The 16,556-nt window shown below is 39.4% G+C and overlaps 1 protein-coding gene across 1 annotated transcript in view; it reads right to left on the bottom strand.

The window, feature by feature from the left end:
• LOC121439836 (ecto-NOX disulfide-thiol exchanger 2-like) overlaps nt 1-15,521 on the bottom strand; it is a 284,002-nt gene extending 268,481 nt beyond the window's left edge. The window contains exon 1 of the mRNA XM_041640450.1: nt 15,467-15,521. The gene's annotated coding sequence lies outside the window, so the exon portion shown is untranslated. The remainder of the gene's footprint in view (nt 1-15,466) is intronic.
• Nucleotides 15,522-16,556: the final 1,035 nt, after the last annotated feature.

The following is a 16,556-nucleotide window of genomic DNA, read 5'->3' as shown; positions in this document are numbered from 1 at the left end:
AAAATCAACTGTCAAACCACGCATCAAAACAGAATGTGATCTTTTAGCTGTTCAGCACAGGAGATGTTCTTTTAAGAATGAAACAAGAATGTAGATGCAAATCCTTGGCAATAAATGATATCCAAAGTACTCAAAACCCCTGGTCTGTTCAGTGGGAAAGTGAAACTTTCTCAAGGTTTCTTATTTGCAAGGGTCCTTCTTGCCTAACAGCTGTATAACAAGCCTTTGAAACAGCACGCATAAGTGGCTGATCAGAGCCCCAGCGCTTGCATTATTATGCACCAATATTTTTCTGAAAGCTTAAGCAAGCACTTAAGGAACATTTTAGATCCGATGATATGTTACAATACGATGGCTTTGGATGGCATTTTAAGCTTTGCTGTTTCCAGCACTTTTTTTCAGCACCATGAGAATAAACAACAATAATACATGATATTAATCAGCCTGAGTTCAATACTGAAAGAAAAAGAAATTGACGGAAAAGATGTGCTCCGGAATGCTTCCCATTAGAAGTTTCCTTACTCTTAACTACATGGAAATCCATACAACCAATTAAAAAAATACAGGAGCTTAAAAACTCAAGAGCAAAACAACATACTGAGAGTTTCAAAATTGCTTTTTGCTTCCAAAACACTGTCTTGTGTGCAAACAGTGTAGGCATTATCACATACTACCAGTTGCAGACGTAAGACTTGGGAAATTCAATACAAGAATACAGCAGAGAAGCGTGAACAATTAAGGGATCGCGACTACCAATTTAACAGAAAACCCAGATTTCACACAGCAATCTACCACACGCATAGCTAGTGAGTTTTATGCAGCTATTTTGTTTAGCTTGTTAGAATCCCATTTATCTTTCAGGCTAGTAGAACAGGACGAGAAATAAGAGAAAGAAATTCACTTTGAAACCAAAGGGAAATTTCAGAGAAAATAAAACATACTATACCTGTATATTGTACCAGGAACATTGTGACACTCTTCGGGGAACTGTTTCACGCTGTATCCTACTGTGAGTTATTCAATCCTGACCCTCTTCTCTCCTCAAAAAGAAAAGCCAAAACACCCTAAGCCCCCACTACACACTATCCCTAACCCACCCCCCCATGGAGGGGGAAAAAAAACCCACAGCCACAGTTCCGCTCAGATCCGATGCTTCTGTTAAGCTCAGCTCCAGCCGAGCAACTGAGCTCTAGCAACGGAGCACGGGGAGGTGGATTCTGATGCCAGTGGCACTTCCATCCACTTCACTTACACAAAAGCAGGCAGTGGAAAATCCAGGAGCCTTGAAGACAAGGGTTGGAGCTGCCTTTTATGAATTGCTCTTACTGCATGTGTCACCATCCATCTCCAATGACGGACACTTATAGGCTGAATTGGGAGTGGAGGGGGTGGGGTGGGGGAGGCTGGAGAGCAGGTGGAGAAGCAATTAGCAGTATGTTCATTGGAGAATTCGTTCGGGATTTCATACATCAGTGCCTAAAGAAACAGCATGCAGTTGACAAATCAGAACTTTACGATTTGCATGCCTTAAAAGAAATCTTAGCTCGCAGCTCCAAACAAAATAACACTTAGCCACACTTCCAGGGTATGGAAAGTCGCCTCTCTACTTTCTCTTTCCTCTGGCTACCCTTGTTCCTGACAAATCAACATTCTGAATGAGTATTTGCTCATTTTCCCTAAAGAATTATATTTAAAAGGCTGAGAGCAAGGGAAGTATAAAGAAATTAAATTCTATTGAACATGACATCTCTTAACAAAAAGACAAGAAGCTAATTATTTTAAGCCAACTTCCCATCGCTACTCCCATTCTCCAGGTGCAGCTTCTACACCTATAATCAATTGATCAAACAACTTCTGCGCATCTATTTAACCCCCAAAAAATGGCTATCTAAAACTAATTTATTTAAAATAAAGCTGAAAAGCCAAGAGCTATGTGCAGGACTCAATTGGTAAGGGACCTTAAGAAAACACTATCTGAAAGTGGTCTGATTTCTTCATCGGCTAAAGTGAAGCACACTTCTTTAGACTGATTTTTAAAATTGTATATGAATAGAAACAGTAAGGAAGTACATTCTTATGGGGAAAATGTGAGCCACGTGAAGGAACCCCTCAGGTTTATGGGAACCTGGGTGCCATTTCTACAGCCTGGTGACACCAGATGAGGAACATAACTTCTCTGCACCTGAGCTTCCGGATGTCTAAACAGGAGATGATGGTACACGTCATGACTGTTTCACAAGAGTATCATATGAAGCTAATGAGATAATGGTTCTTCTGCAAACTGTACAGGGACAGGCACTTGTATGACGTTATTATCACCGCACTATGAGCCAGTTCCTGCTTCAATGACTTAAGTGAAGCACCTCTCTCACGTAAGGAAAATAAAAAGAAAGGACAAATATGATTTTTAAATCATTATTTATTCTTCAAATTAGAATCATTGTTTATCCTCAGAAGTCCCCAGAAAGGGGATTTAAAAAAAATCATTTTAAAGTGATATCCATAGTACATTAGAAATTTGTCAAAGAAACTGGAGCCCCCTAATTCTCTCTTTCTAGAAAGTCTGTCCATTTTGCTTCATAGGATCTGAGTTCATGTTCCATATAGAATGCTAACTATTGACAAATAAACATCTCCTTTTGCTCAATCTTTCTATCTATCTGGTTCATTCTCTATGCCCAGCATATGGGAAAAGACTAAGTCTAAATCTACAAGGTAAAAATCCAAAGTCATGCTTTCTAAGGCTCCAAGCTGCCTTAATACTATATATACAGTGACCAGCTGGCTTATACTGGGACACAATTTTAGCACATGAAGCCCTGGGGTGGCCACACCTGGGGTACTAAATGATCCAGGCAATGTTTGGGGACCTCCAGTTCAGCCAAATCCCACATGTCCTGATTTCCATCTGTATGGTAGTTACCCAAGTGTGTGTCTGTCCACATGGGACAAATGTGAAACAGCCAAAAAAAAAAAAAAGCAGAAATATCAGATGTCAGCTCATCTTGGCCCCCTCCAGTGCCATCTGTGTCTTCAAACAAGTGTTTAGACCAACTCTTAAAATAAGAAAGAAAACTTCCTCATTGCTCTTTCGAATACCATTGCCATTGCTGAAAATGCCAGTAAAATATTTATCTGAAATCTATTTTAAATCAATGGGGGAAGTAGAAAAGATGAATCACAGAGGGTTACCTAACTAGTAGCTAAGGCCCCATGAGCCATTTAAAGGGCAAATGAAGGAAAAGCTAGAAGAAACAGCAGAGGGAGAAAGGAAGAGAGAAGTGAGCATCCTAATCACACACTGGGTCAGAGCAAATCTCTTCTGCTTCCCTTTTAAAGCACTCGGAATGACAGTTTCTATAACTGAAGCTGTAACCTCGCCTTCCGTCTGCTTATGTGGATAAACAAGATGCAAAGGCACTGGAGGTTCCAACACCAAAGCTTACTTCCCCTGGCATGCAGAAAAGCAAGCATGTGGAGTACAGACCTCCAGAGGCCTCCCACCTATAACTGTCCACCACAGTCTCACCTCTGGCATGGCTGCAAAGAAAGGTATCAGCCAAACTTTGGGTTCCACAAAGGGGAAAGAAAGAATGTCTATTTTAGAATCAGGGTGATACACATTTGGACACTGTAAGTAACTCCCACAAACCCAAGTTTGAAATTCGAACCCCTCAAGTTCCTCAGAAGTTCCACACAAAGTAAAAGGGAGAGGACTAGGAAAACGGTTTGTCAGCATTGGTCCTTAAGTCAAAATGTAAAGACCCTAACTGTAAAGTAAGACGACTGACAAAGTATTCCAAAGAAAAGAGGTGGGGTGGGGGCAGCACCTTCAACCCACGTGAGCAAGAATGGAATTGAAACCATAAAAACATCCTGAGGAGAAGAAATATCAAAACCTACTGCAAGGCTTTCTTCCTGACTTCACGTTTTAAAATCTAAGCATAAAGGGCATCCTAAGCTGCTTCCCCTCAGCAGTCACACCCATGCCTGCCTGTTCTTTTCAAATGAACTAGGGTCATTAATCATTTGGGATTCTAGGTATATCTGTCAAAAACAAAAGTCCCAGGGAAGATTTCAAAGAACCAAGGGTTTGAACCAAACCACGGACCTCAGCAGGGAGGAGCAACACTAATTTGCTAAACCTTGAAAATGTTAAGAGTGTAATCAAAGTAAAAAGTAATGAACTAATTTGAACCAAAACCAAGTTTCATGTTTTCTGAATGCTTCGCACTTCACCAAAACCCTGAGAGAACCAAGAGTGAAAGTCCTGTAAGGAGCAACTTTACAGGCTGGCTTAGAGGCAAAAACACACAAACAAACAAGATAATCAGAATAGGCAGACTCTGCCATTTTACTTTTTTTAACGGTCTGACCATGTTCAAGACACTTCTGTTCTCTTAGCCTTACTTTGTTGGCTTGGAAATGCCTACGCTGAAATTGCCAACATCCCAAACCTAATAGTTGCTGCCAACTATGAAATTTAGTCTAGCGGGAAAAATTAAATGACATCACAATTTGGCCAGGAGTGTTAAGAAGCAGAGACACTCACTGATCACAACTCTCTTATGAGTTTACACCTCTAGCTTATTTTGAAGTATGTTTTACATGAGAGTTAGTCGCTTGTCTTGTTCAGACTCAAGAAAAAACACCCTGTCTTTGTTTTAAAATATGTATACTCTAAAAAATAATTTAGACTCACTTTCTTATCCTCAGGTCAAAGTTATAAGTGAACAGTCTGGTCCCAACAAAAATATGAAGAGAGGAGAGCAACCTAAAATATGGTGATCACCTATTGTATGCTAGACATAACAAGGTATCTTACACAAGTCAGTACCCACAACCCAGTGTTACTCAGGTATTTATACATTTTTCTAAGCAAGAAAATTGGACAGCTTATATTGATTGACTACTTAGTCACTCAACTGCTATAAGATTTTTAACTCAAGTAACCAGAATTCTTTACTATACCAACACCTTAATGATTAAGGCATACTTCCTAATTCAATCATACAACTGAATACCTAATGAATAAATCACATGCTGAGCCCATCTAGTAAAGAGAGACTTCCTTGTATTTTTATGTCTTTTTTAACCTTTTTTATTGTCTGTGTGTGTGTGTGTGCACGTGCGTGCACACACACACACACAAAAGGGGAGGTAGGGGAGGGAGGAGAGGGAAGGAGGGAGGGAGGGAGGGAGGGGAAGAAGGAGAGAATAGGAGGACAAATACCACGGCACAAGTGGGGATCAGAGGGAGCTGATTCTCTCATTCCACTATGTGGGGTCCAGGAATTGAACTCAGGTCATCAGGATTGACAGTAAGTACCTTTACCCATTAAGCCATCTCTCTGGTCCCTTGTTTTGTTGCTGTTTTAAAATGTCATCTGATGATGTAGGTTCTCCAGGCAGACAGACTTGAGTTTCTTCTTCTGGCTTATGTACATGGCAGTGCTAAGTCTCAAGTTCCCTTGTCTGGTGAATGGAGAAAGAAGTGTGTTGTCTGGTTTTTGTAAAGTGTCACATGTGATGGCAGCTAGCACAATACTTGGCACAAAATTTCTGCTCAATAAAAGCAGATTAGAGGTCTCTTTGTATTTTAAGTAACACAGCAAAAAAGGGAAATGTTACAAAGAAAAAGAAAACTAGGTTTATGGAGCCCAGATGTGCTTAGGCATAGCACAGGTAGAATATGAAAGCAGTAGTCCACCTACAACCTCCAAAATTAAGTTGCATCATACGATAAATGAGAGCAAAATGAATGTATTAATTGGTAGTATTTAAACAACAAAGAGACTTGCTATGTGCTACACTAAGCAACAATTGTGTCTCATTTCCTAGAACTACTGCTTCTAAAGAGAGAGGGAAGAAAATAGAGGCTCCACTTGGAGGATTACTTAGGGAACTTGAGCATCCTTCTTCCCATAATAATTCAAGTCCTCATGGACCACCTCCCATTCAACTGTGGCCTTCTCAGACTCTCCTTTGCCCCTCCCTTCCTCCGTGTATGCTGACTTTTAGTATTCTTTGCCCTAGCCTAGCGCTGTCTCGGCTCAAGTACATCAAGTGATATTTATGGACCATGCACCTGACACTGCCACTAGATGAAAGAGAGGGACATCTCAAAATTAATCAGAGATACATGCTCCATTGAAACACAGGTCTAAGACACACAGGCTGATTAGAGTTTTGGCAGCATAGCAAATGAAGGTATAATTGAAGGTTTGATTGATTTCAGAGCACAAAAACATTTTTTATGTAGTTAATGATACAAACACTGAAGAATTTAGAAAATCTGTACTGATGGCAAAACTTAGTTTGAAAGGGACAGATAGGTGGTAATGCAGGCAATAAAAAGAAATACAGGGACTGGCAAGATGGCTTAGCAGGTAAAGGTACTTGCCACCAAATCTGATGACCAGAGTCTGATCTCTGAAATCCACATGGTGGAAGAAGAAAATAGTCTCCCACAAGTTGTCCTCTGACCTGTATTCATGTGCATTGGCACACATGTGCTCATGAATGTGTGCACACACACGTGCACACGTACACGCATGCACACACATGCACTATATAAACACAAAAGCCAAATACAATAACATGATTAACTGCTGAGTGTTCACTGCATAGTTTTTTTCAACTTTTCTGTTACATTTGAAAGTTTTCATAATTAGAGGTTAAGGATAAAGAGCGTAGCTTACTAAACCTCAAACTTTCAAAAGGAAATAGTCATACATTATAAAAGCATGAGTCAATTAGACCAAAATTGGTGATTCTGAATGAATGGTAGGTAAGAATTATTATATGGTTGATTTTCTCCATATTTAAAAGTGCTTAAAAGTCAGGGGCCATAGATTTGGGAGTGGGGTAAAACTGGGAGGCTCACTGGGGCTTTCTGCCTACAGGTATAGCTGGGAAATGTGAATTCCAAGTTAAGGGAGAGACCCTGCCTCAAAGTAATAAGGCAGAGAGTGATGCAAGAGAATAAATGGCACCTTCCTCTGGTCTCGACACATGCAAACAGGTACACTCATCAGTACAAACGTGTGCAACACATACACAGACACACATGCATACACACTACAAAGTTGAAAGTTTGTTGAGCGGTGATCCCTTTCATTTAGTTACAGTTGCTCAGTTGTCATTTCAAAAATTTTATTCATGTATTTACTGACTGGTTGATTGATTTGCTTTTTTATTTTTTGAGACAGTATCCCATTATGCATGCCAAGTTGGCCAGAGAACTCACTATGTGACCACGTGGCCATAGAGTCATGGTGATCACTACACTTCAATCTCCCAAATGCTAAATTCACAGATATATGACACTTGCCTGCTTCAGCAACCATTTTAGTAGAGGCCTATGGTGGTAGATATTGAAAAGAATGGAGCAAGGACAGGAGAATAATAATCATCAACCAATAGAAAAGACACAGATGCACTAGAGTATTCAAGATACCATATTCAAGATACTGTAGGGGACTCAGAGTTTTGGTTTGTTTTAGTTTGTTTTTAATAGTCCCTGCGTGAGCCAGCTAACAATATAGATAAAGGAATGCCAAAGTGCTGTCTGAAAGGGTAACTGGCTGGAGCAGAGTTCTGTAATAGAGAAGTATAAATATTGGAAACAGACTAGAGCCAAGTTGCAGCAAATGCCAGGCTGGAAAATCTGGCCTTCCTCCTAAGGATAACAGGAAGCTATTTATGGTTTCTGAGTCAGGGAAAGAAAATTAACTAAAACTGATTAGCTAAATAGTACAATTTGTTTAGGCAAATGTACCTTCAACATGCACTTGGCTTATATCTATATACCTCTGGCTCTTGTATTTCCCACATGGACTTTAGAGACTTCCAGCGCTGTGGACACTGGCGACTTTTCAGGCAGCCTTTTCCTTACATATATTCAGCCTATGTCCCTTTCTCTCCTTGTGCCTTCAACTTGCCTCAGTGTTGCTGAGTCAGCCAGCAATAAATAAGCTTCACATAATGTTTTTGAAATGAAGCTGCTGGGCTCTGAAACTGATTTCCTTTGTGATAATCAAACCCCAATTGCTGCAAGGATCACTGATTTGAGGTGAAAAAACTGAATATTCAACTAAGTGACATACAAAGGGGTACAGGAATATATGTCCTGTGTGTACAAAGCAACAATATTACTCTATATACTGAAAGAAAGCTTAATGGTGGTGGCACTGTTGGACAGGGGTAAGTGATCAGAATACCAGTTCTTTAAAACCGCTACATTACAAAGTGAACTTTCTCTGCCTCCCCCCCCCCCCGCCCTCTAACCCAGTTGCATTACTCCCCTCCACTGTCTCACTCCTGCATGCTTATGAGGCAATGACCACACTTAGTAGCAACCGATTTCTCCCATTAACTTACCGCAGGACACCTTCCAAAATTCCTAGTCTGTATCCTGTCACATTCCTAGTAGATTTCATACAGCATCATACCTTTACCAAAACTTTCCAAGTTTATCCAAACTTCTTTTTACATGTTGGTTGTCTGCTAAGACTGCTTGCTAGCAACTTCTTTATCTACTTAGAATATAGACAGCTCCCATTTATTCCTTATGACTCAGCCAAGTCGAGGTTTTGATCTACAGGTTGCCCATACCCTGCAATAGTTCCTTTAGCTGTGTTTCTAGGAAGCCTTGTGTACATCTCTCTTTTTGAGTACCCTGTGTATATTAGAATATAGTCACTGCTCTGAGTTCGATCCCCTCTGCTAGACTGTGAGCTCATTAAGGTGGGCAGGAATTACATATAATTACATATTGTATTTCCAGTGCTTAGCATACGGTCCAGACCTTTATAAGTGATCAAATGTTTATCAAATGAATGACTTTGAAAATCAGAAGTTCTTTGATTTCAAATTCAGCATCTTTTCAAAAATTAATGTTTTGTTAGCAGAGAAATAAATGGGTATTATTGTGGCATTATTATACTTTATTCTTTGCTCACTAGCTGGCTTATCTCCTTTCCTTGCCAGTCCCCTTCCTCATGTCCCCAAACAGTCCCCCTTCTGCTTTCATGACACATTTATTTCACAGCCCTTGACATCGCCTGAAATGTGAAAATTGGAACACCATGCGGCCCATGTAATAGTAGTGAAGTGTGTCCGAGGACACAACTGAAGAGGAAAGAGCAGAAGGACATATCATGAGGTCTTCTTGTGGGATTGTTTCCATCCCAGGCAATTCTCACTGGCAGTTGTTGTTGCTAAAAAGAGCAGCTGGAGCAGATGAGAGGGGGTCTTACCAGGGAGTTCCCCATCTTTCTTATGCAGTCCACCACTGAAGCAATATTGTTACTATAACATGCTCCATATAATGCTTCAGCTTCTCTGAATTACAGCCAAACTTTCATTTGTGCCTACAGATGTCTTTGGACCAGCCCTGTTAATGGATAGTCATTGAATGTTCTCCAATTTTTATTCTCACCTATCATTATTATGCCAGGGAATGGTATTTTTTTAAGAGACTACTAAAGAAAACATCACAATTGGAAGAGAAACAGAGCTAGAAAAACAAAACACCGACTTTGTCCCTCCTATATCCCTTATATCAGCAGTGCATTTCACTATGTCTCCATCTTACAAAGCTTTATATGCTGTTATCAGTAAAGTGTAGAAAGGAAACAAAAGGCCAGCAAAATGCCATACTTTGTAGGGAAGAAACAGAAGAAACAAAGCTGAAGACTGGAATGTAAATCTTTAGGTATATGATTAGCAGCCACTGCTAAAGAATACTTGGGGCTACTTCTTAAAAGTAGGACAAAGCAATTAGCCTTTTCTTTAGACTAAACTGAGGTGGTTTGCAGAAGTAAAAAAAAAAAGAAAGAAAAAGAAAAACAACTGAGTCTGTTTTGATCTTCAAAAATGTCAAACTGGTAAACACTTGGGTTTTTTTTTTTTGTACATATAAATCTAAGGGCCAAGCCTTGCTTGAGGAAGATTTAAGAGACATAAAATTTGTCTGAGGTGTCTGCCAAATCTGTGCAGCAGAGAAAGGAACCTTGGAAAAGCTGACACAATCATAATTCTCACAGCACCAGCAAGCCTGTGCTGCGCTGGAGCCGCGGGAACCCACCCTTCCGTAGGTAATACTGTTTAGAGACAGGCAAATACATCGTTTGCTTATCGGCTATCTGGTAGCTCACTTTTGCCTAGATCCCACAGAGGGAAGAGAAGGAAAGAAAAATAACCCCCTTTTGGCACACAGCCCCATTATCAGCTGGGTAAAATTTTCATTTAGATGATGGGCTTGCTCGTTGCAGTGTTCTCTTTCAGCAGTTCTTGAATGTTCGTTCTCTAATCTCTCTCTCTCTCTCTCTCTCTCTCTCTCTCTCTCTCTCTCTCACACACACACACACACACACACACACACACTCCAAAGGCATTAAAAGGAGTATTTATGAGTGTCTGGTACAGAGTCTAGCACAGTAATTGTACATAATAAGCCTGCAATAATTCAGCGAATAGTTTGAATTCCTAACTATAATTTCAATGTTGAACTGGAGAATTACAGATTCTTTTTTATTAGTATATAGGCATGTTAATTGTAAAACTAATGGGTTTAAAAGGGTTATAGTAGTCTATGCAAAGTAATATTATTCCATTCCCAGATGATTGGTACTCATAACTTCTGTCCCTAAAGATCATTTTTGCGCAATGCTTATTATTTGTAAGAAAAATGAAGAAGAAATCACACTACAAGATACTACGTGACTGTATGACAACTTTTTTTCTCTACTTTTGTAAGGAAAATTTTGATAAACAACATTCATACAAATGTCGTTATGGTAATCCCTTACATATGCCTAAAATCACTTAACACAAGAATATAGTGCATTCATGGGTTATAATCTGTAAATGGGATTAACTGTATAATTCAACCAAGGTCTTCCCTAGAGATAGACTGCTGAAAAATGCATTTACATGGCACTTAAAAAATATAGCCAATGACATTGGCCCCCATGACATGCTCTGCTTCTTGTACACTCAATTCTACCACAATTTTCTCTAGCCTCCTGCTGGGATCCCCATTCCCAAAGGCACAGACTTTCAAGAAAGAAACACAGAGAAACTGGAACTATTCCAACTCCCTTCCATGGAGTGTTATGTGAGTAAGAAAATCTCTATAATTAACACAATGTGAAACATTGCATAGTAAAATTATGTCAGTTTTGGACTGCTCTTGCTGTGCTGTGATCACATGTAATGTGCCAAGGGACTTTAAGTCTACAAAGAGTGAGAAAATCAACAGGTATTTCAGGAAAGTACACAGCACTGAGCCACTGCAGGGTGTTAATGGTTTTTCTTAACAAAGTCCCTTATTATGATAACTTTTCTTCTTTCACTTAGTCTTCCCCATCTGTAAAATAGCAGTAATTTTTTTGAGACAGGGACTTGCTATGTAGATCAGGCTGGACTCTAACTCACAGAATTCTGCCTGTTACACCCAGCTTAAAATAATAACAACTACTGAATGTATTTAATATTTGCTCTGATGATAAAATACCAATAGTTTGTGTGTTTGACAACAACCAGCCTATGTAATCCACATCAGCATTTGGTCAACTATAAACAGTTCACATCTGCCTGACAGTAGCCTATAATCCCAAGATTATAAATCCAAGAAAGTTATAGGAGAAAATGAATCCAAGTACAGCTGATTTGCAAAGCTTTCATCATCTGGATATTATTCTAAAAAAAAAATAAGCGACCTTTGAACTATGTCTATGAAGGCTGAATAGAATCATATTTGTGATTCATTAAAAAAAATCCTTTCTATGTAAAACAGATGGGAAGAGAGCTGGTGTAGAGGCAATAGAAATCTAGGCTAGAAATGATGCATTTGTGCTGGCTAGTAAGCACACCCCAAGGTAAAGGAATGGCAATAGTGGTAGACAAGGAATAACTATTTTAAAATAAACTTACCAAATTAAAAAATAAAGTATGATGGAATTATCTTTAAAAATAAGGAACAAATGTACCCCTGGAAAATATAGGACAATAACCATAAAAGCTAAAAAGTAGAAGTCATTATGTAATCTTATCATTTGTAGCAAACCCCTATTGTGTACTTAACAGTACAGTAATTTTCCTTTCTGTGCGTACAAAGATTTATGTGGCATGTATAAGATCTGTGCATATGTTTAAGCTGGAATCTGCTGCACTATATTGGGTGTTTTATGGCCTGAATTTTCTCTGGATATATCACAAACAAGTTTCCACATCATGAAATACACTTTGGTAACATCCAATGATGTGGCTACTTAATGATCCACAATTGATTTCATTCCAACTTCCCGTACTGGGTATTTATGGTGCCATTTTCCCCTCTTTTTGTCATTATAATAAACAGCTCTAGGGTATCAGGGAGCTAAATTTTAGGAAACATGATTGCTTTCTCAGAATACAGCACTAGAAGTTGAGAATCGGTTAAAGACTATGTTCAGTTTTAGGATTGCTGACTCATATTGACAAATCCCTTTCAAAAAAGAGCTGACTAAAATTATCAGTCCACTACCAATGTGCCTAACCAAGAGAAGATGCATTTAAGACTAATGCCAAAGATAATCAAAAGGACCAGGTAGCTAGAGAGGAAGATGTTTCCTAAGAAAGTAATAAGAAAGGAGAAATCCTGTCAAGAGAAGTAAAGCAGGCCTAACAGGTTTAAACTATGAGAAAGAAAAAGATAACATGAATGTCTAAAAATGAACACATGGTGAAAGTGTGAGCATTTGAATTGTGATATTCAGTAAAGGTAGCACACTCGGTAAACTGCTGTATCTGTCAATTTACATTTTATTGATTGACTGATTGTATTTTTGTTTTTTAAAGGACAGGGTTTCTCTGTAGCTTTGGAGCCTGTCCTAGAACTAGTTCTTGTAGGCCAGGCTGGCCTCAAACTCACAGAGATCCACCTGCCTCTGCTTCCCAAGTGCTGGGATTAAAGGCATACACCACCACCACCCGGCCAATAAACAAAAAAATGTTAATATCCTGTACTACCAAGTTCCATAGCTGCATCCATGTGAATATTTGTTACGTTTCATCATATAATGACCGACTATTAGATGTCTACTGTCCCAAGTACTCTAAGTATAGAGATGAACGAGATGTGATTCCTGCCCTCAACGAGCTCACAATCTACTAAGAAAGAAACAACCACTGGCATACTACAGTATGATCTCATCTGGAATAGAGGTAGCATGGGTCATACAGAAGTGAAAATACTAACCTTGCCTTGTGTGTGCATTCATGCAAATATGGAGTGTTTATTCGAAAGGCTTCCCACAGACACTCATGTTTTAATTGAACTTTGAGCGTTCTAGGAACACTCAGTGAGGCAAAAGGGGTGCTTTTGCATAACCCAAATCCACTCTCTTGAACAGAACCAATTCCCCAAATCCACTCTCCTGAACAGTACCAATTCCCCAAATCCACTCTCCTGAACAGTACCAATTCCCCAAACCCACTCTCCTGAACAGTACCAATTCCCCAAACCCACTCTCCTGAACAGTACCAATTCCCCAAATCCACTCTCCTGAACAGTACCAATACCCCAAACCCATTCTCCTGAACAGTACCAATTCCCCAAACCCACTCTCCTGAACAGTACCAATTCCCCAAATCCACTCTCCTGAACAGTACCAGTTCCCCTACATTGCCACCTTAATGTAGGCAATAGCAGGCTCTGGCAATGTTATGCTCATCATAAAAGACAAAGAACAAGCAAGTGGAAATACTAATAAAATAATATTTACATGTACCCATTACTACTAATCCTAACAAAAAAAATATCTCTCAAGTTTGTTTCCTCCTCTCCCACGTCACTACTTATGAGCTCCCTGAAGGAAACACCCTACTGATCAAGCCTCCCTCCAGTGCATCCTTTCCACTGTTATCTTACAAATGGGAAAATCTGCTCATGGTTCTCTTTTCCTAAAAATGTTGACTTTTTTTTTTCCTATTGCCTACAACTTTATTTCTTACACCCAAGTGTAAGAGGACATAACCTGGACATATTTAATATATTCATACTATTACTTAGTATTTGTCTTTAAACCAACTTAAGACTAGTGTATTATGTATTTTTATTAAATCCTACGTAACCTTAGGTTTGATGAATAATAGTTTTTTTTTATCAGATACATCCAACTATGCAACTAATGAAACTTGAACTGTGAGTGGAAGCACAATGTAACTACCGCTGGTCCATGCTCGGTATTTTGAATCAGTGGGCCTGTGGGAACACATTCATATTTCTTAGTACTGCAGTTGATTCTCCAAAAAGCACTCTCAAAATTCTGCAGCATACTTTGCTTGAACCTTCCTTGTCTCAGTCTCAGGACTCTGCTAGGATGAACTGCTCACATTAGAAAAAGCCACGCCCACTCTACCATAAACACATCTCTTACAGACTGATTCCTATATCTCCAATGGATTCTCTCTACCTTACTTTGCCTGCCAAATTCATTACCCTTCAAGAATTATTTATCATGTCACCTCCTCACAAAATTCCCAGCTCTCTCTCTCTTTCTCTGGTTAGCCACTCTTTCCTCTATCCTACTACAATGCTGTACCTGTTTCTGTTCTCCCACAATTTTTTACTCTATGATATCTCAGAATTGTGGTCCCCTAGACCCAGTGAGGGTTCAGGACCTTGTATTTTCTTGCATCTTCTACACTTAATGTGTGCTCAGGTCACAAAGGACATCTAGTAACCTGGCTCCCCTTTGAAAAAGCTGAAATAAAATACAATGCAAAAAACTGTCTAGAATTGAATGGCTTAGAGGTAGGACATAGCTTTCGTACAGAATCATCTAATTTAGAAAATGATATATTGACTATAATTTTGGCAGACATAATCAACTATGGTTATAACAGCAGTTAAGCAAATTTGGTATTGGCAACTATTTTACAGCAAAAACACTGATATAGAAATGCAAAATGACTCATTTGGGTTTCTTCTCAGGATGGCCAATTGTACCTTACAGTAATCTTCCCTTGCCACAATTGGAAAATCAAGAACAAAAATGCACAAGAGGACTTGGAAGCCACGGGGGACAGAGCATGGCTTTTCAAGTCAGAAGTCTGGACACTGAAACCCTACCTCAATTACCTCCAATCTATGGGCTTAAAATCTGCATTTTAGTTTCTTCTTCTAGAGAAAAAAATGGAAAAATTGTACACTTTATAAGACACTCAGATAATGTAACAAAGGGCTTATGATGAAGCCTGGGATATTATGTGAGCTCAATAAAGAGTCATTACTATTATCTAATCAGAAATTGCAATCCGGATAATCTGCTGTACAAGGACAGCAAACTCATCTCTTAAGAAAATATTTATGGCACTTTGCCTTCTAATTGACAAGTACAGGTTGTGGCTAAGAATAGTCATAAACAAAACATCTGCAAGACAAAAGTTTCTCCTTCTAGTTACATTAAAGTCACACCTGGAACATACCACCACACTTCTTTGTGTTCTCCGAGAATTGACCTCAAATCAGGTTCCCCTAGGATGAAAAGGAAAATCACCCAGTCTTAATTTTTCAATCTTAATTTTATTCAATACAGAATAAAATTCAAACTCTGTACATCCTTCAACCTCTCATGTTACTACGATCCCAAAAACTATCTCCCGATATATCCCTGCTGATAGCTCTTATATAATCAGATGTGCCCGTCATACAGTCCCCCCTTTTCTATGCCTTCTTAGTTGCCAACCCCTGTATTAGAAAGCATCTTTCCACCTTTGCTCATTTCAAATTTCCTTTATTCCATGGGAACCCAAATTAAAGGTGACCCCCTCCACAAAGCTTACTAGGATTGTTCTAAAAGAAGGGTAAATGTCAAGACTCCAACAAGTTCTGAGTTAGGCTCTAACTTTCACAAATCAACCACTCCCTCCTATCTATATGCCTTTCCACTAAGCCCTGAGCACTTTTTGCACGCATTTGTAATATGCAATAATTAATGCAGTGTGTTTCACAGTCTACTGTGTTTGTAGACAGTGAACCCATTAAATGTTTAGCAACACTGGTGCTAACTAGTCTTCGTTGGAAACTTTTAAAATGCTCCACGTTTTTTAATAGGTCCAATTGCCCAGAACTCTCTCCAGAACTCTCGCCAGAACACTGGACTGAACCTTAATTATACATTCATCAAAAATAAGGTTCTTTCCTTCTGCTCCCTATCCCTTCTGGAAATTGAACACATTTTCTACTCCAATGACTGGTTGAAGAGGACCAGTAAGAGAGATAGGTCGATTTTATTAAAAATCTCATCATCAGGAAGCTGAAACGGACAGAAAAATCAAGCTTTAGGTATAGCAAGGAATTTCTGCGCGCGCGAGGGGGAGAGAGAGGGAGGGAAAGGGAGGGAGGGAGGGAGGGAGGAGGAGGAGGGGGAGGGAGGGGGAGGGGGAGTGAGGGAGGGAGAGAGAGAGAGAGAGAGAGAGAGAGAGAGAGAGAGAGAGAGAGACCAGCTGCCACTTAATGAAGACTCTCTCAGTCCAAACAGCTATGAAGGAGCGCATGCAGAGAG

The sequence above is a fragment of the Microtus oregoni genome, unplaced genomic scaffold (genome assembly GCF_018167655.1).
Source record: "Microtus oregoni isolate MIOR12 unplaced genomic scaffold, Mior012 000063F_ref0000156, whole genome shotgun sequence".
NCBI classification, from domain to species: Eukaryota; Metazoa; Chordata; class Mammalia; order Rodentia; family Cricetidae; genus Microtus; species Microtus oregoni.
This window is presented reverse-complemented; position numbering and strand designations above follow the sequence as displayed.